The 25,954-nt window shown below is 39.7% G+C and overlaps 1 pseudogene; it reads left to right on the forward strand.

Moving 5' to 3' along the window:
- Positions 1–25,954, forward strand: part of LOC130017220 (T-complex protein 1 subunit zeta-like) — a 77,505-nt pseudogene that overhangs the window by 27,884 nt on the left and 23,667 nt on the right.

Here is a 25,954-nt window from a genome sequence, read left to right on the forward strand (position 1 = left end):
TTGTACATTTGTTATTATTAACTACCTGTTTTAGTACTTTGTTTCACCCCCCACACATTTTCACACAGCTCTTTTAATGTGTGACTGAATGGTAGAGAACTGGATTTTTCCTCCTTCCCATCCCTTTGTTGTTTGTTTATGTTCTTTTTATTGCATGATTGATGTTGCACACAGTGTTTGCCATGATTCCACACTTTATTTCTGATTTCATGCACACTTTGGTTGCACTGCTCACCACTCTTGTGCAGGGATCATGCAACCACATTGCCATAGAATCACATTTGGCATATGGTGCAGTGCTAGGAATCCAATTTATGAACCCATGTCCACAGAAACAGGTGCTTTACCACTAAGGTACTCTTAGAGCCTCACAGTTGGATTTGTAAAATATTATTTATTTTAATGTTGAAAAAAGTCCATACCTATTGATATAATTCTAGAATTAACATTGATTAGATAAAAAGGCTGCAATATTAAAATTAGTAGATACAGAAAATCAATTTATGTGAACATTGCTATATCTGATTGCAGGGTTAAGTTCTTGTGTAAGAATTTATTAAGCTGTTTGTTACTTTAGGAAGTGCTGAGGTGCAGACTTCAGGATCTGTGGAGTCAGCCAATGAGTATAAATGGCCGTGGCTGCGGGAGGTGGGCGTTGCTGCCAGGGCTTCCGGAAGTTTAGGGGATATCGGGAAGAGGCTACCCACGATAATTCTGGAAAAACATGGCAGAGTTCTCAGCCCAGGTGCCAGGTACCTGAAATTATTTGTGGATTGGAGTCTCTGCAGAGACTATATGTGAGGCAGTGGAGTTCAGTCCCTGGCGTGGCTGTATTGGTGGGGTGAGGGTGCTGCTGTGGGAGCTACAGCTGGGCGGGCCAGCCCTCCTCTGGCCTGCTTGCTGGGACTTTGCAGCTGCAGAGACCCGTGGTTCCATCAAGTTTAGAGGCTTGGCCTGCATTTCCTGGGAGATTTAGTCAGGATAAGGGCATGATTGGATGTTTATGTCTGCTTTTGCTTCAGTTTACTGCGGTATTGTTTTGGTAGAAGTATTTGGAAATACTTGGCTTTATTTAGTTTAATAGTACAGCACAGTATGTTATAGCATGGTATATTTTAAAATATCTCAATTTATGGGCTTGGGAAAAGGAAGAGTATTTTAACAGCTACTTAAGGTAATTGTGTATATTTTACTTTCTACTACACAAAAAATATGGGCTGGAGCTATAGGACAGCGGTAGGGCTTTTGCATTGCATGCCGCCAGCCACAGAGCAGGGTTCGATTCCTCCACCCCTCTCGGAGAGCCCGGCAAGCTACTGAGAGTATCTTGCCCGCAGGGCAAAGCCTGGCAAGCTATCTGTGAGGTATTCGATATGCCAAACACAGTAACAACAAGTTTCACAATGGAGATGTTACTGGGCCTGCTCCAGCGAATCTATGAACAGCTGGAGGACAGTGGGACAGTGCTACAGTGCTACACAAAAAATAAATATTAATTTTAGCATATAGATTCTGAAACCATATGAAGCTTTTACATATTGTTACTTATAAACTGAAGATCATCAATTGAATTCGCTCTTCATTCATAATCTTAAAACATGAAGTTTGGTTATTTGGAAAATATTCATTATGCAGATCTTCCAAAAGTTGAGTCACAAAATTACATATTTCAAAAATCACATTTATTTACATCACCATAATTATCTGCAAAGTCCTTGAAAATTTTCAAGATGATTAGTACAAGTTTTCAGAAAAGTTTTACTTTTTGAAAGTTTAAATTGTATCGACTGCCATTTACCCTTTTAGTGACAGATGCACTTTGCTATTTCTTGAGAAGATTTTTTGCCAGTCCAAGTTAGAAATAAGTATAGTTAGTGTGTGAATTGTTCGTTCATGTGAAAATAGGCTTCCCTGGAAAAGACATCTACTTTGTCTTACAGCTCAATTGTGCTCTTCCTCAAGCTAATCACTCTTTTATGTTTTGTTTTGTTTGGGGGCCGTACCCAGTGGTACTCTGGGCCTACTTCTGGTTCTGCACTCAGGGATTACTCCTGGAAGAGTTTAGGGAATTTTATGAGGTGCCAGGAATTAAACCAGCTCTTTTACCTACAAGGCAAGTACCTTAACCCTCAGATTATCACTTTGACCCACATACAGTTTTTCTTAAAGAACATGACTATAATGTTCATGATTATAATGTTCATGGTTATAATGTTCATATTTAAGCATTATTCTATAAAACTTAAACTAGTTTGTAATCCTCATTGTGCAAATTTAATACTAGAAATAAAATTAATGTCTATATATCATAGATTGAGAGACTATGATTTATTTATTTTTGTTTTTTGCTTTTTGGGTCACACCTGGCGGAGCACAGGGGTTACTCCTGGCTCTGTACTCAGGAATTACCCATGGTGGTGCTCAGGGCACCATATGGGATGCTGGGAATCAAACCTGGGTTGGCTGCGTGCAAGGCAAAGGCCCTACCCGCTGTGCTATTGTTCCAGTCCCGAGAGACTATGATTTAAATATAAATTTCTCTTCTATAGCTTGACTTCATGAGTAATTCAGCTCTCATAAGAGAGTCCTACTATACTTGTTCCTATTTTATTAATATTTGTCAGTCCTTGATTCTTTTTGTTGCTAAACAACCCCTCCCCCAAAGTATTAGGAGTCATCACAATCTGAAGTAGAAAAGCTTTCATCCAGTACATAATTGATTTTTTTTCTGAAGAAATAACAAATCAAAGAGCACACAGAATGGATTTATTTTATATTATGTAAAATTTTTCATTGATCATCTTTAAAATATTTTTCTCAGTGATGCTAACGCTAATTTGAAAAGCAGACAGTTAACATAGATTATACAGAACTATGGGAAATTTTCATCTTATCTCTCTCCTCTGGAGTTTACAGATTCATAACTTTATTTCTATCTTTCTTAAACTTGCATAATTAATTCTATATGCCAAACAAGAATCTTAGAAGAGATGCCAAACTGGTGAAACTCCCAGGTATGTTGTCTTCAGGCTGAGAACTTTGGCCTTCATGGAGTGTGTGTGTGTGTGGGATTGGGGGGGTGGAGGGGATCAGCTTCCTCCCACCTCATACAGCCAGAAGCTCTAGTAGTCACAACCACACTTTTGCAGCCTCAAGCATGTAAAAAGCCTAGCTTCACAACTAAACTCAAGAAACACCAAGTCAAAGAATTGTTCCAGTTCTATAGCTCCTTGAATATGCACTGTGTATAATTCCACAATACCGACAACCCAGCCAGAGCACAGCAAATTAGATGGGAAAGTAGCATAGTAGAGCAGTATACTCAATAAATGAAAACAATAATACAAAAAGTTCAACTAGCAACGAACAGCCCAGTAAATTCTCAGACAATGACTTTAATAACACCATTGTGAGATATAACAATTTACACAAATTTTCATTTGAACTATTTTTTGATAATTCATTTCTCATTTTGTTGTTACAAGCAATATAAAATAAATTATTTTGTATATGTGAAGGGATCAGACTTCGGGAGTGGTGGGAAACTGGGGAGAACGTTGGAGGGAAGGTCACAATGGTGGCATGATTGGTGTTGGAACACTAAATGCCTGAAACAAGTGTATTATGAACAAATTTGTAAACCATAGTGTTTATATAAAGTTAGAAAAAATTCAAACAATTTAAATGAGAATGGCATGATAATTTACACTGAAAAATTACCCAGTCAAAGTACCAGAAAGGCTGGGATTTTCTCTTTATTTTCACTTAAGAAATTTTGAAAGATTATGCAAACTTTTTTATTTCTCTCCCTTACCTTCTATTAATAACAAAAGTAGGATATTATGCTAAAAATTGCTTTTGAGTTTTATTCATGTGCTAGAATTTGAACTATAATGTATAATAAATAGATAAGTTATAGCAGAGAGAGTTCAATAATCTTTCTCGGTCTTCCAATTAATTAATATTTGTGAAGCATTGCATGTTAAAAGTATGAATGTCTTCACCATTTTATAACTTTTGGGTCACAGCTATATATACTTTTAATTTCTCATTTTCTTTATGATTTATCAATTTCACTTAATTTAAAAGAAGATTTTTTTATCATTCAAAGTTGCTGTTTGAAAATTTCATTTCATGCATATTATTTGGATTTGTTTACCTATAAAATATTTATTCTTTTAACTACTTTTAAAAATATTATCCCTAAAATACACTGTTATCTTTTTCTTGCTGCAGTCATCTCTATTACCTATTAATGGGTTAGGTTCATTACACATACCAGTATTGTAAAATGAAGGAATGCTAAGAATCTATTTCTAAGTGATTGGAGAAATATGGGTTTTAATCTGTTTAATTCTCACTAGTGTAATTTTCTTTATTAGTCTTTCAGTAAGAAAGACTATTGGGATAGCATTTCCCTTCACTGAGACTTCTTAACTTCTAGAATTTAAACATATCAATTACCATGCTTTACTTGTAAATGTTTTATGTTGACTTAGACTCAAGAGTAATATGTGGGGGCAGAGAGAGAGAGAGTACAGCACCTAGGGCATTTGCCATTCACACAGCTGACCTGGGTTTGACTCGCAGCACCCTATGGTCTTCTGAGCATAACCAGAAGCAGTCTCTAAGTGCAGATTCGGGAGAACAATCTTAGCACTTCAATGTGTGCACCCCCACAGAAGGGGAAAAAAGAGTAATATATTATTTTTCTCTGTTTATAAATAAATATTTGCCTAAAAATGTCAATTCACATTTCTGATGTGTGAATTGAATTCTAGTTGTTTTAACCTCGGTCAGTCTGTTGATACGCAACTCTTTTTTTATCTGATGTTGTTTGGCAAGTGTTGCACACTTGGCTGTGCCCAGGGGCTTATTCCTGGAACGTGAACTCAGAGAGCATTCCTGGAAGAGCTCAAGGGATCATACATGGTGCCAGGAATTGAATCTGTATGTGCCATATACAAGGCAAGCACCCAATCCACTGTAATGTTGTCTGATACTAGGAAACATCTGGCACTACGCATATGGTGAAAGGACTCATCATTTCACATTACAGAGCTTTTGATATATGTATATCAACTCTTATGATTTAAGGTATCATACAAGAACCACAAAAAGAAACCACAGATCATCCAAATGATTTATCGTTCCAGAGTTTCAAGGATTATACATGCCAGACATCTATTACACCATAACCAAATCTTACCCATCTTTTACACCAAACCCAAATCTTTTCCATCTTAACCAAACTCAAACCTCTTCGTAGTGATTTGCATTCATGAAGACACAGCAGTATTTGTTATACTTGTCAGGTGAATATGAAACAATGCTAATTAGCACAAAAGACAGGAGAAAAGACTGCTAGCAGTATTAATAGTAGGTAGTTCATAAAATAAATATGTTATTTTGGTCACAACTTGAACATAAAAGATTTTCATATTGAGGCAACAAGATAAATAAATGTCAAAATAAATAGAAGTGGTAACTTCGTGTCTAAACCCTACAAACTAGTACTTATATCTGTCTACTAAATGTTTTGATGATCTTGGAAACCATTTCTCACTTATTTATCAAGATAGAAGTTGGCCAACATAATTTGTAGCACCTATGGCCAGATTATACTTAAGTGTTCATAATAACTTTTACTCTGCATGATATTTTAAATTAATCAGACTGAGAGCAGTCTGTAGTTCCCATCAAGACAACTGACATTATTCAGGGAACATAGCACATTTACTACTTATGGAAGCAATGTAGATTGTATATATTTGGCCATGTCTGGGTGTTCAGCACATAACATCAACAGTACACATTTGAGTAAGAAGGATACAAAAATCAGTTTTTCCAGAACAACAATTAGATTAATGATTATGAAACTTAAAGTTTTTGGAATGTGACAAGACTCATCTGAGGTCACTCTAATTAAGCTAAGAATTTTTTTTATTCTTCTCAAAGATTTTAAGGAAAGCCAAGGTCTTTTTCTCTTGTCATGAAAGGATAGCCATAGAGGAAGTCTGTTGTGAAAAATAAGCCAAACAGATTTCTCTTTAAAAACATCTGTTTCTAAAATGGTAATACTTCCCAAAGCACTGTATAAATTCAACGCAATTTCTATTAGGATACCCATGACATTCTTCAAAGAATTGGAGCAAACACTCCTGAAATTTATTTTTATTTTTTTGTGGTAATAAACTCAACATTTAATACAAACACATTTTTAAAGAAGCACCTTAAAATAACTTAAAATTAATTCAAGTAGAAATAATGATATTTTGAAGAAAACAAAATTAAATTTAACTAAATCCACCTGGCTAATTACACATTACTTGTTTTTTTTTCACTTGTTTGGAAATAATTGTAAACATCACTTTATAAATATAAAAATGTTATAAGATGGTTTTAAACATTTATATTGTAAAATATTTTTCCCTTTATTTTATTTTAGTTTTTTTAAAGTTGTAGATTTACAATTTTTTGTGCTTTGGTTTCAATTATACAATGCTCAGATACCCATCCCTCCACCAGTGCCCATTTTCCACCACCATGGATAATATCCCTCCCACCCCCATCCCCCCATCCCCCCTGTCTCTGTGGCAGGGCAATCCCCTGTGTTCTCTCTCTCCTTTTGGGTGTTGTGGTCTGCAAAAGAGGCATTGAGTGGCAAACATGTTCAGTCCATAGTCTACTTTCGACATGCATCTCCCCTCCTGGGAGGATCCTCCAAACATCCTTTATTTGGTGCTCCCTTCTCTATCTGAACTGCCCTTTCCTCTAGGATACCCGGCTGGCCTCTAAGTTATGGAGTAATCCTCCTGGTGCTGATCTCAGCTATTCTTGGGTATTAATCTCATACTTTGTTACTTTATATCCCCCAGATGAATGCAATCTTTCTATGTCTATCCCTCTCTTTCTGACTCATTTCGCTTAGCATGATACTTTCCATATTGTACCACTTGTATGTAAATTTCATGATTTCATCTTTTCTAAGAGCTACATAGTACTCCATTGTGTAGATGTACCAAAGTTTCTTTAACCAGTCATCTGTTCTTGGGCATTCAGGTTTCTTCCAGTTTCTGGCTATTGTAAAGAGTGCTGCAATGAACAAACAAGTGCAGATGTCACTTCGACTATACATTTTTGCCTCTCTGGGATATATTCCCAGGAGTGGTATTGCTGGGTCAAATGGGAGCTCAATTTCTAATTTTTTGAGAATCGTCCATACTGTTTTCCAGAACACTCCTGAAATTTATATGGAACAATAAGCCCCCACGAATAGCTAAAGCAATTCTTGGGAAAAATAAAATGGGAGGAATCAACCTCCCTAACTTCAAACTCTACTACAAGGCAGTAATAATTGAAACAGCATGGTACTGGAACAAAGGCAGAGCTGTAGACCAATGGAACAGGGTTGAATATACGGACGTCCCCCCCCCCCCCAAGCATACGAGCATCTAATCTTCGATAAGGGGGCAAGGAAAGTGAAGTGGAGCAGAGAAAGCCTCTTTAACAAACTATGCTGGCAAAACTGGATGGCTATATGCAAAAAAATGGGCTCAGATCTCTGCCTAACTCCATGTACAAAAGTAAGATCTAAGTGGATTAAAGACCTCAACATCAGACCGGAATCTATAAGATACATTGAGGAAAATGTTGGCGAAACCCTTCATGACATAGAAGCTAATAGTGTCTTCAAAGATGTCACACCACTGGCCAAGCAAGTGAAAACAGAGATAGACAAATGGGACTATTTTAAACTAAGAAGCTTCTGCACCTCCAAAGAAACAGTGACCAAAATACAAAGACAGTCTACAGAATGGGAAAGGATATTCGCCAACTACACATCTGATAAGGGGTTAATTTCAAGGATATACAAAATACTGGTTCAACTCCACAAAAAGAAAACATTCAACCCCATCAAAAAATGGGGAGATGAAATGAATAGAAACTTTGACAAAGAAGAAATCCGAATGGCTAAAAGACACATGAGAAAATGTTCTACATCATTAATCATCAGGGAGATGCAGATCAAAACCACAATGAGATATCACCTCACACCGCAGAGACTGGCCCATATCCACAAGAACAAAAGCAACCGGTGCTGGCGCAGATGTGGTGAGAAAGGGACACTCCTTCACTGTTGGTGGGAATGCCGACTGGTTCAGCCTTTTTGGAAAACAGTATGGAGGATTCTCAAAAAACTAGAAATTGAGGTCCCATTTGATCCAGCAATACCATTCCTGGGAATATATCCCAGAGAGGCAAAAAAGTATAGCCGAAGTGACATCTGCAATTGTCTGTTTATTGCAGCACTCTTTACAATAGCCAGAATCTGGAAAAAATCTGAGTGCCCGAGAACAGATGACTGGTTAAAGAAACTCTGGTACATTTACACAATGGAGTACTATGTAGCTGTTAGAAAAGATGAAGTCATTAAATTTACATACAAGTGGTACTACATGGAAAGTATCATGTTAAGCGAAATGACTCAGAAAGAAAGGGATAGACATAGAAAGATTGCATTCATCTGGGGAACATAAAGTAACAAAATAGGAAACTAACACCCAAGTATGGCAGAGATTAGTACCAGGAATTTTGCTCAATGACCCGGAGGACAACCACACATGTTAGGGGAAAAGGGAGCTCAGAGAGAGAAGGGAACACCAAATAAAGGGTGTTGGGTGGATCCGCCCAGGATGGGAGAGCAAGCTGAGGGTAGACTATCGACCAAACATGATTGCCACTCAATGCCTCTTTTGCAGACCACAGCGCTCAAAAGGAGAGAGAGGGAAATGCCCTGCCACAGAGGCAGGGTGGGATGGGGACTGGGGGGGGGGGGGGGGGTGGAAGGGATACTGGTATCCGTGGTGGTGGGAAATGCGCACTGGTGGAGGGATGGGTGTTTGATCATTGTATAATTGAAACCCAAGCACAAAAATGTGTAAGTCTACAACTGTACCTCATGATGTCTCACTATTAAAAAAAATAATAATAAAACATCTGTTTCTGATATATTAAATTTAGTTCAGAAAAAATGATACTTGTAGGATAATAGCAATAAATCAGAGTGATTTATCATATCACCAAAAAGTATCCTGAAATGGATTTTTAAAGTCTTTAAATCTTTTAAAATAAAAGATAAAGTTTTATATGTAGTTTATCATTGATACTGAAGCAAATTGCTCTTATTTTTTTATTTACAAACAGCAATAAATATGGGGAAGACTTTAAATCCTTATTGGCAGTAACACGATGAAATTTAAAAGCACTCTCTCAGGGGTTGTGACTCTTTTTAAAGTATTGCACAGAGGATAAATAAACATTGGGATTGTTTGCTTGCTTACCATGTAAAACCATACTATATAGTCCTGGTCATACAGTTGATTCAAACAAAGGAATTAATATGACAAAAGTATCTAACTTACCTAAGCACTTGAAAAAAAGCTTTAATGTCGTTCTAATTAGAACAATATAATGCATTCTAGTAATAAGAAGAAGGGAAGCAGCATAGTCAAGAATGATGAGTTAGGAAGATACATGCAAATTGAAAATGGGAACAAGCTTGTCCCCAATTCAGTTCCATCCTTGGCAACACAGGCTTTCCTGCTCCTGAGCACTACTGGGGTGGTATTGGTTGCCTCTGAGCACCATTGCAGTGACCCTGGTGGTTTAGACACTAAGGGGTCTGAGTACCACTGTATCCATTAAACTATTCAACCTGTTTGCAGAGAATGGTTAGGAGTGGCTTATGGACTCCCTGAGCACAATCTGAGGGAGACCTGTCCCCCCAAATTGGACCAAAAATAACTTGCTACCTTGAGGACATTTTAATAACTAACCAATTCTAAATAGTTTAATAATAAAAGTGTAGTAGTTAATAATAATGACAGCTTAATCACTTAATCACTTAACTTCCCGTTAGTCGTCGATTTGCTCGAGCGGGCGCCAGTAACGTCTCCATTTGTCCCTGTCGCGTGCTAGTGTAGCCCAATGGCATCTCTTCGCTCCGGGAACATGGAGGGCCTCAAACCGATCATTCATGACCTTGACAAAGAAGTCTGACCATCTGGTAGGTGGGCGGCCACGCGGTCTCTTGACATCCCGTGGAATCCAATCAGTAACAGCTCTAGTCCAACGGTCGTCTTTAAATCTCATTACGTGACCAGCCCATCTGATTTTCGACACCTTGGCAAATGAGACAGCGTCCCTGATCCTTGATCGTCGACGGATGTCAGAACTCCGGATTCGTTCTCTCATTTGAGTGAAACGTGATATTCCAAGCATAGCTCTTTCTATTCTTCTTTGGGAGACCTGAATGGCGTTCTCATCTTGTTTGCGTAGGGCCCAGGTCTCTGAGGCATATGTTAATGCAGGAAGAACAGTGGAATCAAAGAGATGTGCCCGGAGCCGGAGGTTCTTCGTCCTCTTAGCTATTGCTTCGACGTTCTTGAAGGCGTTCCAAGCCGCTCTCTTCCTCCTGCGCAGCTCGGGTGCCAGGTCATTTGTCATGTTGACCTCTCGACCTAGGTACACATAGCTGTTGCATTCGGAGATGGTCGTTCCATTGAGAGCGAATGGGGCGTCAGGAACAAGGCTATTTCTCATAAACATTGTCTTCGTAAGATTCAGCTGTAGTCCTACCTTTCCACACTCACGGTCAAAGTCGGCCAGCATTTGTGCTGCTTGGCTGATGTTTGGTGTTATTAAAACAATGTCATCAGCAAAGCGGAGGTGGTGTAGTTGCCGACCATCTATCTTCACTCCCGTTCCTTCCCATTCCAGTCGTCGCATGATGTTCTCGAGGGTGGCACTGAAGAGTTTCGGTGAAAGGGTATCACCCTGCCGCACCCCTCTCTTGACATCAACGATCACTTCTTTGTAGAATGGTGAGATCCTGGTAGTGAATCCGCAATACAGCTCACGGAGGATCCTGATGTATTGGGCTTGTATGCCCTGATTGGCTAGGGCTTCAATGACCGCTTCCGTCTCAACAGAATCAAAGGCCTTCTTTAAATCAATGAACGTTAAACAGAGCGGCATCTTGAACTCCCGAGAAACCTCAATGAGTTTGGTTATCGTGTGGATATGGTCGATGGTGCTGAATCCTTTGCGGAACCCTGCTTGCTCACATGGTTGTCCTTCATCTAGTGTTCTGCCAATCCTATTCAGGATGACTCGAGTGAACAACTTGTAGATGACAGACAATAGGCAGATCGGGCGATAGTTGCCAATGTCATGGATGTCTCCCTTCTTGAACAGTAGTACGGTCCTGCTGGTTTTCCATTGAGATGGAACCTTGCATTCAGACAGGTAGCGAGTGAAGAGCCGAGCCAGTGTATTGATGAGTACTGACGGCAGGTTCTTCAGGTGTTCAGGTCTGACCTTGTCTGGGCCGGGTGCTGTTTGTTTCTTTACCAACGAAATGGCGTGTCGGATTTCGGAGGGGAGAACGTTGGGAATGACATACCCATCCTGTGGAATTTGGTATGTCGGGAAGTGGACATGGCTATCGAAGAGATTTGAGTAGAAGTCATGGATAATCTTCTCCATTGCCGTTCTGGAGGATGTGATGGATCCATCAGGACGTCGGAGGGCAGTCATCTTGGTCTTATAGTTGGCGAAGGACAGGCGGGCGTTACGAATACTTTTCCCGGCTTCTGCCGCATCTACCAGTACTTCTGCTCTTCTCTCTTTGAGGTCTTCCTTGATCGCATCTCTGCACTGCTTTGCAAGCTCGGACGTTAGCTTGCGGTTGCCTGAGGCATGCGCCAAACCACGCTGGCGAATTAGCTCAAGAGTTTTCGAAGATAGGCGACTTTTTGTGGCTATCTCTCTCTTGGCGTTCCTCGCACATTCATGGAGGTGCTGAACCAGTCGATCGTATTCCTCGTCAATGTTGTCAACAATGGCATCTTCCCATGTTGCCGCAATAGTACCAAAGAGTTCCCAGTTGGTGGTCGTTCTGGGAGTTCTCTTTTTGAACTTTGCAGCCCTTTCTCCCCGCTCTGTGAAGTAGAATTTTGCACGAAGGAGACGGTGGTCCGATCCCGTTCGAAATTTTGGGACAACAGCGACATCAGTCAGGCAAAACCGTCGATTGAATATGATGTGGTCTATTTCGTTGTGGAATCGTCCACCGGGAGACTCCCATGTCCATCGTTTAGATTCTGCCTTCTGGAACTGTGAGTTACCATGAATGGTCTTGGTCGACATGATGAACTCAGACAGTCTCTCACCCTGTTCGTTCCATTCTAGGCCATGGGTTCCGATGTGAAGTTCTTCAGCTGATCTTCTCGGTCCTATCTTGGCATTAAAATCACCCACAATGATCTTGTAGAAGGTGTGGTCTTCTTTATAGAATTTCTCTAGCTCCATGTAGAACTTCTCGATTTCTCTTTCATCATAATGAGATGTTGGTGCGTAGACAACGAAGATAGAAACTGCAGGCAGTGAGCCACATCTATTCAAATGTAAACGTCCGATTCGGGTTGTTAGGCATTCGAATGAATCAATGCTCTTGGCCAAGTTTGTGTTGATAAGGACACCGACGCCTCCAACACCTCTTTTATCGCATGTTCCGAGGAACAATTCTTCTCCAGTGTCGAAAACGGCATGGTGAGATTCGTGTCTTCTTGTCTCGGTCAGACCAATGATGTCGTACTTGATCATTCGCGCTTGTACCATCAGGTCCTCGATGGATGCATCTGATGCTAGCGTACGTGCATTGAAAGTACAGACGATCATTTTTGTCTTCCTTCGTTGTGGCAGCCTAGGTCGGCCTTGAGATTTTGTCGGCCTCTCCTTTCTCATCCTTCTCAGTGCTGCCATGTCGGTGAAGCCTTCAGGGTCAGGTGAATGAGACCAGTTGTAGTTACTGGTTTTGGCATATCGAATACACAGCGGATAGCTTGCCAGGCTCTTCCGTGCGGGCGGAATACTCTCGGTAGCTTGCCAGTCTTTCCGAGAGGTATAGAGGCTTTTGGGGTGACCTCTAATCACCCTTGTAGGTGTTACCATATTTGAACCCTATCAAATATGGTACGACAATTCAATGACAGCTACTTTAGATAAAATGTATTTGCCACGCAATTATAATTTATTATTTTAAAATTTTCTTCAAAAACTTTTATTCTTGCCTAAAATAAATGATAAAACGTATATGTAGAAAGATAGATGAAAACTAAGGAATGTATTAAAAGAAAAGAATAAGTGATAGACAATAATTCATAACAGTTCTAAACCAAGCATAACTTCCTTTCTGCTGTCTTTATGCAAAGTGATATACAAACAAGGAAGTATTTTTATCCTGTTTAAACATAGGAAAAGTAGAGACACAATATTTAATATTTTACTTAAGAGTAATAAAATAAGTGAGCCACATGAAGAAAGTGTTCAAGCTTTTCAATCCTACAACTTTAGATCATGTTACCCCTCTAACTATTTATCATTATTTTTGAGGGTTTCACAAATGGTACTCTGTATAGAGGGATCCATATTATTTACGTTGGCAGTTTATAACAGTTCTTTAATGTAAAACATAAGGCCTTTCCCCCAAAGTTTTAAGTGATATTAAATAAACCTGAAGTGATAGAGTTTTGAATATTATTTTAATCGTCAGATACAATAGTGGATGAAATTGGGAATTAAATAGACTTCTGGTTTTATTTTCACACATTGCATAGCCTCTCGATAGTTTTTATGGTTTAAACAGAGCTAAATTAGAAAAGTCTGGCATTACTACACACAAAAGCAAAGCTCACAGTGAGGTCCAGAGCTAAAGGAAGTGTAGGCAGGAAATAGAGAGTCACTGAGTCATGTCACGGGAATGTATGGCTAGTGTGCTTTGATAACATTTAGTTAAACCATACTGTTGATCTTGGAAGATCTGTTGTGGGAACCCTAAGTAGAGTTCTTAGTCTTTTGGGGTGCATTTGTTTTTGAATTTCCTACTGCATTTCAGTGATTCCAGTGTCAGTTTCTTTCTCTGCCTTCTCTTACTCCTCCTATTTCTCCTCCTCCTCCTCCTCCTCCTCCTGCTCCCCCCTCCCCCTCCTCCTCCTCTTCTTCCTCCTCCTCTCTTCTTCTTCTTCTTCTTCTTCTTCTTCTTCTTCTTCTTCTTCTTCTTCTTCTTCTTCTTCTGCTTCTGCTTCTGCTTCTTCTTCTTCATCTTCTTATGTATGTGTGTTTGTGTGTGTGTGTGTGTGTGTGTGTGTGTGTGTGAATGTGTGAGTAGAGAAACCTTGAAATGGTAACTTCTACAGATCAAGTCATATATAACTCTGTCTGGCAGTTCACCCAGGTGACTAACTCCTGGCCCTTAGTAATAACTATAGGGGGGAAATACATTGCCTTCATTTCAATTAAAAGGTTATTTTCACCCCTCAGGCCTCCATTCACTTTTTTCAGGAATTATGTCTTATCAGCCAATCCTGTTGGCCACTGTTCTGTTTGGTTCTCTTCTCAATGGTCTCAGACAATGACCCAGAGCAATGTGTCAAAAGTAAACTTAAAGCAAGTGCAAAAGTCCAGAGGGTGTAGAGAATGAAGACTTTATACTCTAATGGGTTGTTTATAAATCTTATCAGTCCTTGTTTATAATTACTCCGACAGTTTGCCTTTTTCAGGACTGTCACTGCTCAGTTTCCCATGAACTGGACTCCAGGCTCACCTTCCTGTTGCAGTGTCCTTTCAAGCATTGATCCATTAGTTCAACTTAATAAATACAAAATGGAAACACACTAAATGGTATGCTTATAGGATACAAAAATGACAATAAAATTGCCTCATCCCACTACTTGAACTGGTAGTGAGAAAAGAATAAACTACATGTGATAAACTGGGCTTGTGTACCAGAGAAAACAAAAAGAAGAGATAGGGAGTGGACCGGAGTGAGAAGCTTGTAGTTCTAGATCCAGTAGTGAGAAATTGTACTGAGAAGGTGGTATCTGAGTCAATATGTGAAGGAAGTTTCCACTATGCTTCTACACTGAGACCTGGTGTTTCTCACATTATTCTGATAGCATTTTTTCCAGTCAGGGAGCCACTTTTGAGGGGATAAACTGACCCCTGGAGTCTTTTTTCTTGAATCCAACATCCATAAATTTTCTCTATTTTTAGGTTTAAAATTAAACCCTACGAATTTAAAATTTGGGAGGTTAACTTCTGTCTGTTGAGAAACCTAAAGCAACTTGTTCAGGGTTTCATGGGAGGTCCAATCAGATAGCACACACCTGTTGATTTTCACATAGCTCTTTTCTCTCTCATTTAGAACATAGCCAGCCACAGGGGAGTTTCTCTAAATGAAGTAAAAATTGTATATTGGGGGCACAAAGAGGCAGGGTAGATTTTGTATTTGGCTTTCTTTCTTTTCCAGAGTTACTACTTTAAAAAAAAGATTACGTTTCTGTGATTCATAATATTGTTAAAATGATAGCTTCTTGTGCATATAATTCCAATACCATACCATCACCAGTGAACGCACTTTCCTCCCCCAAGGACCTCAATGGCCCTCCCTTTCAATACCACCCCCACACAATCATCTCAATTGGGTGGATCAGTTCTCCCAATGTGTTACCTTTGGCCCTCTGAGCATACCTTGATTGTATGTTGTCACATATATGGAAGAGATCATTCTGTATCTATCTCTTTTTTTCTGATTGACTTTATACAACATGATGCCCTCTAGTTCCATCTATGTGCTGCAAATTGTATGATTGTGGGTTTTTTTTTTCTTAGAACTGCATAGCATTCCATTGTGTGTATATACCACAACTTAATCCATTCAAAATTTGAATTTTCTTGACTTCTATGTTTTCTTTGCTCCAATATGTACTTCTCAATATTGTATATGGTTAATACAGTACAGTTTTTAAAAGTCAAAAATGAACTTTAATTTTTAAATGATTTAGGTTTAGAAAAATGGAATAAAAATTATGGGGAGCAGTTCCCAAAGACTATACCCTCCACCCGTTTTTCTGTTCTAACATCTTGCTTTAATGTTCTATATTTGCTGAACTACTATCAATACATTATTATTAACTAAGGCTATTATTACTTATAGTTGGGTTCTCCTTTGTGTTATATATATCTGTGATTTTGACAAATGCACAATAAGCCTTATTGATCATGGAATATCTATGTTCATTCTAAGACTAGTGGGAATTGTAAGAGGAGTATTGATTGAGGTGAATTAGGTTCTAGATAGCTACAGTGCCTCACAAGGGGGTTGTCACAGTTCCAGAAGTAAGTTTTGCTTACTGTTGTTCCTAAAGGTCACACGACTGTGGTGAACCTTTTTTTTTTACAATTCTAGAATTAAAAAACTCATTAATAATGAAGCTTCAATAATATAATAAATGACTATAAAAGTCAATTTATGTGAACAGTGTTATATTTGATTACAAGATTTCTGATTTCTTGTCTAAGATTTTATTAATCTGTCTGGTGCTTTAGTAGGTGTCATATGGTCACATATGTGGCCACAATTTCCAGAGAGTTGAGGATCTATGGTCTGAGCCAATGAATCAACATGGCAGTGGCTGCAAGAGTTGGGTGTGGGTATTGGGGCTTCTGGAAGTATGAGGATGGGGGGAAGCTATCCATTCCAGATCCAAAAGACACCAGAATTCTCAGCTTGGACATAGGGTACCTGAAATTATTCACAGATTGGTGTCTCTGCAAAGAATATTTGTAAAGCAATGAAGTTGAGCTACTTGCAGCTTTGTATAGTTGCAAAGGTGAGGTGTGGATGCAACTGCTGGAGCTTTGGCTGGGTGGGTATTCAACCCACTGACCTCCCAAGGGTTCCCTGGAGTTTTCAGCTTTGGGGGCTAGTAATTCCATAAATTTTAGTTGGGAATCAATAGAGCGGGGCTGGTGGATGAGTCAACATGGAGGAAGCTGTTGGAAGTCCATGGTGAACTTTTCAGGTATTCCACCAATCTCTGTATACTAAATGCTGATTGTCTCTGGGAAGTGAGATTTTCTTATAAGTGTCTGTGTTCTTCAGGACCACCAAATCTTGTTTAACAAAGAATACTGCAGAAAATGTGTGCAGTAAGAAATACCTGTTTTGTGCCAGAGCAGTAATACAGTGGGCAGGACACTTGTCTTGCACACAGCCAACTCAGGTTCTCTCCCCAGCATCCTGTATGATCCCCAAACCCTCCAGGAGTGATCCCTGAGCACAGAACCAGGAGTTAGCCCTGAGCACTTCTAGTTGTGGCCCCAAAACCAAAAGAGAGAGAAAGAAAGGAATAAAGATGGGAGGGAGGGAGGGAGGGAGGGAGGGAGGGAGGGAGGGAGGGAGGGAGGGAGGGAAAGAAGAAAGGAAGAAAAGAAAGAAAGAGAGGAAGGGAGGGAGGGAGGGAGGGAGGGAGGGAGGGAGGGAGGGAAAGAAAGAGGAAGGAAGGAAGGAAGGAAGGAAGGAAGGAAGGAAGGAAGGAAGGAAGAAGGAAAGACCTTTTTTTCCCCATTGGTGTGTCATATCTAAAATAGTTTAAAAGAACCAAAAGTTCACAGAGCTTATTTACGTGACCTTATGCAAAATTAATCTTATTCTCAGCTTTTGCATAAAAAAGGCACCATAATGGTTTTGATTTGCATTTCTCTAATGATCAGTGATGCAGATCACTTTTTAGTAATGTAACTACTGGATATCTGTATGTCCTCTTTGAGAAGCTTTTGTTCATTTTTTTGCCCCATATTTGATGGAGTTGTTTTTTTTTCCTGTTAAGTTTTACAAATGCTTAATGTACCGTGGATAATAACCCTTTGTTAGATAAGTGGTAAACAAATATTTTCTGGCAGCCTCTGGGGTATCTTTTTATCTAGTCCTTATTTCTTTTGCAGTGCAGAGGGAGTTTTAAAATATGATGTGGTTCTATTTGTTTATCTTTGCTTCTATTTGCTTGACCAATGGCACGGAGTTTTTGAAGATGCTTATTATATTCAGTGTTACAAAGAGTTCTGCCTGTTTTCTTTAATATAATTTATGTATTTACATCTGATATTGAGGTCTTTAATTCGTTTTTTATAATAAATGAAATTTTATTTGAGGTGAATGAACTACATTTATTTTCTGAAGATTGAAAGATTAGAAATAAGTTTTTTAGTGATGGTTTATTTTTGCTCTTTTTTTTCTTTTTTATTCCAAAAGACTTGGTGCTGATTACGTCCTTTTTACTACAGGCCCCCAAGAGAATTTCTCTTTCTTTGTTTCTGCGAGGGCTCTTTCCTTTACTATGGTTTAAAAGGACAAACTATGGGTGATTAAGGCTTTGATTTTGTAGGATGCCAAGGAAATTACACAGAATATTATTTTTCCAGAGTTATCATTACTCTTAGGGTCTTTCATCCATTTTGAATTAACTTTTGTGCATGGTGTAAAAAAAGGATCTGTAAAATAGTCATATATATATGTATATATGTATATATATATATGACTGATAAAACATTTTCCACAGTACCATTTGTTGAAGAGGTCTTCCTTGCTCCACTTGGTACTTGTAGCTCCTTCTTGAAGATAAGCTTTCTGTATAACTGAGGACAGTTACATCTGAGTTCTCAATTCTATTACGTTGGTCTGAGAGTGTGTCCAGTACCGCATTGTCCTGATTAATATAGCTATATAGTATAAGTTAATATTGGGAAAAGAAAAGATTCCCATCTCCTCTTTTTTATTAGTGAAACACCATGAGGTACAGTTGTTGACCTTACAAGTTTTTGTACTTGGATTTCAGTTTTAAAATGATTGAGTAACCATCACTCCACCAGTGCCCATTCTCTACCACCAATGATGCCAGTAACCCTCTCACCCCTCCCATACCCCCATCCCATCCCACATCTGTGGCAGGGCATTCCCTTTTGTTCTCTCTCTCCTTTTGGTTGCTGAGGTTTGCAAAAGAGGCATTGAGTGGCAAGCATGTTCAGTCTATAGTCTACTTTCAGCATGCTTCTCCCATCCTGGGAGGATCCTCCCAACACCCTTTACTTGGTGTTCCCTTCTCTATCTGAGTTGCCCTTTCCCCTAGCATGTGTGGCTGGCCTCCAAGCCATGGAGCAAACGTCCTATAAATTATCTCGACTATTCTAGAATGTTAGTCTCCTATTTTATTACTTTATATTCCCCAGATAAATGCAATAATTCTATGTCTGTCCCTCTCTTTCTGACCCATTTCACTAGCATGATATTTTCCATGTGGTACCACTTATATGTAAATTTCATGACTTCCTCTTTTCTAATAGTTGTATAGTACTCCATTGTATAGATGTACCACAATTTCTTTAACCAGTCATTTGGTCTCGGGAACTTGGGCTTTTTTCAGATTTTGGCTATTGTGAACAGTGCAGCAATGAACATAGAAGTGCAGATGTCATTTTGGCTATGCTTTTTTGCCTCTCCAGGACATATTCCCAGGAGTGGTATTGCGGATCAAATGGGAGCTCAATTTCTAATTTTTTGAGAATCGTCCATATTGTTTTCCAAAAGGGCTGGAGCAGTTGGCATTCCCACCAGCAGTGAAGGAGGGTCCCTTTCTCGCCACCTCTGCACCAACACGGATTGCCCCTATTCTTTTGGATGTGGGCCAGTCTCAGTGGTGTGAGGTGATATCTCATTGTTGTTTTATCTGCATTTCCCTGATGATTAGTGATGTAGAGCATTTTCTCATGTGCCTTTTAGCCATTCAGATTTCTTTTTTGAGAAAATTTCTGTTCATTTCATAGCTCCATTTTTTGATGGGGTAGGAAGTTTTCTTGTAGAGTTCAACCAGTGCTTTGTATATCCTTGATATCAACCCCTTATCAGAAGGGTATTGGGTGAGTATCCTTTCCCATTCTGTAGACCTTCTTTGTATTCTGGTCACTATATCTTTTGAGGTGCTGAAGCTTATTAATTTAAGATAGTCTCATTTATTTATCTCTGTTTCCACTTGGTTCTTCAGTAGAGTGTCATCTTTGAAGATACCATTAGCCTCAATATCGTGGAGGGGTTTGCCGACCTTGTCTTCGATGTATCTTATGGATTTTGGCCTGATGTTGAGATCTTTAATCCATTTTGATCTGACCTGCTGAATGGTGTTAGATCGAGGTCTAAGTCCATTTTTTTGCATGTGGTTGTCCAGTTATGCCAGCACCATTTGTTGAAGAGGTTTTCCTTGCTCCACTTCACATCTTTTGCTCCTTTATCAAAGATTAGATGTTCATACATTTGGGGTTGTGTGTACATATATTCCACCCTGTTCCATTGGTCTATGGACCTGCCTTTGTTCCAGTACATACTGTTTTTATTATTACCGCTTTGTAGTAGAGTTTGAGGTTGGGGAGGGTAATGCGTCAACACGTCTTTTCCCCAAGAATTGCTTTAGCTATTCGTTTGCGTTTGTTGTTGCATATGAATTTCAGGAGTGCTTGATCGATTTCTTTGAAGAATTTCATAGGTATCCTTATAGGGATCACATTGAATCTCTGTATAATGCTTTGGGGAGTATTGCCATTTTGACAATGTTAATTCTTCCAATCCATGAGCAGGGGATATGTTTCCATTACCTCATGTCCTCTTTTATTTCATGGAGTAGCATTTTGTAGTTTTCATTGTAGAGGTCCTTTATCTCTTTAATTAGGCTGAGGTATTTGATTTTCTGGGGCACAATTGTGAATGGGATTGTTTTTTCCTGTAACTTTCTTCTGTCTTATTATTTGCTTATAGGAAGGCCATGGATTTTGGGGCATTAATTTTATAGCCGGCAACTTTACTTTACAAGTCTATTGTTTCTAGGAGTTTCTTGGTAGAGGATTTAGGGGTCTCGAAATATAGTACCATATCATCTGCAATTTCGGTTTGGTCTGACCGAAACGAGAAAACATCAATCCCATCATGCTGTTTTCGACACTGGAGAAGAACTGTTCCTTGGAACATGTGATAAAAGAGGCGTCGGTGGTGTCGGTATCCTTGTCAACACAAACTTAGTCACGAGCATTGATTCATTTGAATGCCTAACAACCCGAATCGGACGATTACACTTGAATAAATGTGGCTCACTACCGGCAGTTTCTATCTTTGTTGTCTATGCACCAACATCCAGTTATGGTGAAAAAGAAACTGAGAAATTCTACATGGAGCTGGAGAAATTCTATAAAGAAGATCACACCTTCTACAAGATCATTGTCGGTGATTTTAATGCCAAGATAGGACCAAGAAGATCAGTCGATGAACTCCACATTGGAACCCATGGCCTGGAAAGGAACGAACAGGGTGACAGACTGTCTGAGTTCATCATGTCAACCAAAACCTTCCATGGTAACTCACAATTCCAAAAGGCTGAATCTAAACGTTGGACATGGGAGTCTCCTGATGGACGGTTCCACAATGAAATAGACCACATCATATTCAATTGGCGGTTTTGCCTAACCGATGTTGCTGTTGTCCCAAAATTCCAAATGGGATCAGACCACCGTCTTCTTCGTGCAAAATTCTACCTCACAGAACGAGGAGAAAAGAATGCAAGGTTTAAGAAGAGGACTCCCAGAACAACCACCAACTGGGAACTCTTTGGCTCTGTTGCGGCAACATGGGAAGATGCCGTCATTGACAACATTGATGAAGAATACGATCGAATGATTCAGCACCTCCATGATTGTGCAAGGAATGCCAAGAGAGAGATAACCACAAAAAACCGTCTTTCTTCGAACACTCTTGAACTTATTCGCCAACGTGGCTTGGCACGTGCCTCAGGCAACCACAAGCAAACGTCCGAACTGGCAAAACAGTGCAGAGAAGCCATCAAGGATGACCTCAAAAACAGGAGAGCAGCAGTACTGCTAGATGCAGCAGAAGCTGGGAAAAACATTCGTAATGCCCGCCTGTCCTTCACCAACTACAAAACCAAGATGACTGCCCTCCGACATCATGATGGATCTATCACATCTTCCAGAAGGGCAATGGAGAAGATTATTCATGACTTCTACTCAGATCTCTTTAATAGCCACATCCACTTGCCCACATACCACATACCACATGATGGATATGTCGTTCCCAATGTTCTCCCTTTCGAAATCCAACATGACATCTCGTCGGTAAAGAAACAAAAAGCACCTGGCCCAGACAAGATCAGACCTGAACACCTGAAGAACTTACCATCAGTACTCATCAATACATTGGCTCGACTCTTCACATGCTACCTGTCTGAATGCAAGGTTCCATCCCAATGGAAAACCAGCAAGACTGTACTACTATACAAGAAAGGAGACATCCACGACATTGGCAACTATCGCCCAATCTGCCTATTGTCTGTCATCTACAAACTATTCACTCGAGTCATCCTGAATAGGATTAGCAGAACACTAGATGAAGGACAACCATGTGAACAAGCCGGATTCCGAAAAGGATTCAGTACCATTGACCATATCCACACAATAACCAAGCTCATTGAGGTATCTCGGGACTTCAAGATGCCGCTCTGTCTAACGTTCATTGATTTAAAGAAGGCCTTTGATTCTGTTGAGACGGAAGCGGTCATGGAAGCACTAGCCAATCAGGGCGTACAAACTCAATACATCAGGATCCTTCGTGAGCTCTATTGCGGATTCACTACCAAGATCTCACCATTCTACAAAGAAGTAATCATCCATATCAAGAGAGGGGTTCGGCAGGGTGATACCATTTCACCAAAACTCTTCAGTGCCACCCTCGAGAACATCATGCGACAACTGGAATGGGAAAACATGGGAGTGAAGATAGATGGTCGGCAACTACACCACCTCCGCTTTGCTGATGACATCGTTCTAATAACACCAAACATCAACCAAGCGGCACAAATGCTGAACGACTTTGACCGTGAATGTGGAAAGGTCGGACTACAGCTGAATCTTACGAAGACAATGCTTATGAGAAACAACCTTGTTCCTGACGCTCCATTCGCTCTCAACGGAACCACCATCTCCGAATGCAACAGTTATATATACCTAGGTCGAGAAATCAACATGATGAATGACCTGGCACCTGAGTTGCGCAGGAGGAAGAGAGCGGCTTGGAATGCCTTCAAGAGCATTGAAGAAATAACTAAAAGGACAAAGAACCTCCAGCTACGAGCACATCTCTTTGATTCCACTATTCTTCCTGCATTAACATATGCCTCAGAGACCTGGACCCTACGAAAACAGGATGAGAACACTATTCGGGTCTCTCAAAGAGGAATCGAAAGAACTATGCTTGGAATATCACGATTCACTCAAATGAGAGATAAAATCCGGAGTTCTGATCTTCGTCAACGCTCAAGAATCAGAGACGCTGTCTCATTTGCCAAGACATCAAAAATCAGATGGGCTGGACACGTAATGAGGTTTAAAGACAACTGCTGGACTAGAGCCATTACTGATTGGATTCCACGAGACATCAAAAGATCACGTGGACGCCCACCTATAAGATGATCAGACTTCTTCGTCAAGACCCTAAATGATCGGTTTGAGGCTCTACATGTTCCTAAAACGAACAGATACCATTGGGCTACGCTAGCACGCACCCGGGATGAATGGAGACATTACTGGCACCCGCTCAAATAAATCGATGAATAACGGGGATTAAGTGATTAAGTGATTAAGTGATCATCTGCAAACAGTGAGATCTTGATTTCTTCCTTTTCTATATAGATACCTTTAATGTTTTTTTTCTTGCCTAATCGCTATTGCAAGTACTTCCAGTACTATATTGAACAGAAGTGGTGATAGTGGCCATCCTTATCTTGTCCCTGATCTTAGAGGGGAGGCCCTTAGTTTGTCCCCATTGACGATAATTCTTGGCATGGGTTTGTCATAGATGGTTTTGAGGAAAGTTCCTTCAAAACCCATTTTGGTGAGAGTTTTCATCATAAACAGGTGCTGTATCTTCTCATATGCTTTCTCTGCATCTATTGATATGATCATATGGTTTTTATCTTTACTTTTATTGAACTTTTTGTTGATATGATGGATTATGTTGATTGATTTCCGAATGTTAAACCATCCTAGCATCCCCGGGATGAATCCCACTTGGTCATGGTGTATGATCTTTTTGATGAGTTGTTGGATTCTATTTGCTAATATTTTTTGTTGAGGATCTTCGCATTCGTGTTCATCAGGGATATTGGCCTATAGTTTTCTTTTTCGGTGGTGTCTTTGTTTGCTTTTGGTATTAAGGAGAAATGTGCCTCATAGAAGCTGTTTGGGACAGTTTTTTTTTTATTTCCTGGAAAAGCTTGAGGAGAACTTTTGTGAGTCTTGCTAGTGGTTTATCAATCTTATTTATTTTCTCAAAGAACAAGCTCTTGGTTTCATTGACCTTTCAGATTCTTTTTTGGGTTTCCATGTCGTTAATTTCTGCTCTAAGTTTTATTATTTCTTTCCTCAGTCAAATTTGGTTTCCTTTTGTTGGTCTTTTTCTAAGATCTTGAGCTGTGTGGTTAGGTTATCTATGTATGCCCTTTCTTCTTTCCTTAGGAATGCTTGCAACGCTATAAATTTTCCACTTAGCACGGCTTTAGCTGCTTCCCATAGGTTCTGGTAGCTCGCATCTTTATACTCATTTGTTTCCAGGGTATCTTTTGATTTCATCTTAGACTTCCTTCCTGACGCACTCATTGTTCAACATTGAGTTGTTTAATTTCCAGGTGTTCGATTTGTTTCTCGATGTTTTTGTGTGATTCACTTCTATCTTCAGCACATCATGGTCTGAAAAGATTGTTGATACTACTTCTATCTTCCTGATTCTATTGAGGTATGTCTTGTGGCCTAGCACATGGTCTATTTTGGAGAATGTTACATATGCACTGGAGAAGAATGTGTATTCTTTCTTTTTGGGGTGTAAAGCCCTATATAGGTCTATTAGCCCTCTCTCTTCTATTTCTTCCTTCAAAGCCAATGTTTCCTTGCTGAGTTTTGTTCTTGTTTATCTATCCAGCGATAGCACAGTGGTAGGGCGTTTGCCTTGCACGCAGCCAACATGGCCGACCCGAGTTCGATTCCTCCGCCCCTCTCAGAGAGCCCGGCAAGCTACCGAGAGTATCTCGCTCGCACAGCAGAGCCTGGCAAGCTCCCCGTGATGTATTCGATATGCCAAACGCAGTAACAACAAAGTCTCCAATGGAGACGTTACTGGGTCCGCTCGAGCAAATCGATGATCAACGGGAGGGCCTTTACTTACTTTACTTACTTTTACTATCTATCCAGAGGTGATAGGGTGATCTTGAAGTCTCCAACTACTATTGTGTTGCTCGCAATGTCCTCCTTAAAATCTGTTAGCAGTTGTTTTAAGTATGCAGGTGTTCCCTCATTAGGTGTATATACATTTAAGTGTGTGAATTTTTCCTGTTGTACATGTACCTTGATAAATAGAAAATGGCCTTAGCTGTACTGTCTAATCTTTTTCAACCTGAAATTTATATTGTCAGATAGTAGTATGGCTACCCCAGCTTTTTTGAAAGAGCTGTTTGCTTGCAGGATTGTTTTACATTCTTTAACTTTGAGTCTATGTTTGCACTGATTGTTCAGATGAGGTTCTTGTAGACTTCAGAATGTTGGTTTCAGTTTCTGGATCCATTTTGCTACTCTGTGTCTCTTGATTTGTGCATTTTGACCATTGACATTGAGAGAGATTATTGTCATGGGGTTTTGTACCATCTTTCTGTAGGGGTTGGTTGTGTTTATAAGTGTTTTCCTTCTTATCTTACAGGAGCCCCTTTAATCCTTCTTTTAGATTTGGTTTTGAGTCTATGAAGTTCCTGAGCTGTTGTTTATCTACAAAATGGTATATCATTCCATTGAGTTTGAGTGAGAGTTTAGCTTGATAAAGTATTCTTGGCTAGGCATTCATTTTGTTGAGTTTTTTTCACTATATCCCACCATTGTCTTCGGGCTTGAAGGGTTTCCTCTGATAGGTCTGCTGTGAACCTAAGGGGTGCTCCTTTGTATGTTATTTCCTTCT

Source organism: Sorex fumeus, unplaced genomic scaffold (genome assembly GCF_029834395.1).
Source record: "Sorex fumeus unplaced genomic scaffold, SorFum_2.1 ptg000183l, whole genome shotgun sequence".
In the NCBI taxonomy this organism is placed as follows: domain Eukaryota; kingdom Metazoa; phylum Chordata; class Mammalia; order Eulipotyphla; family Soricidae; genus Sorex; species Sorex fumeus.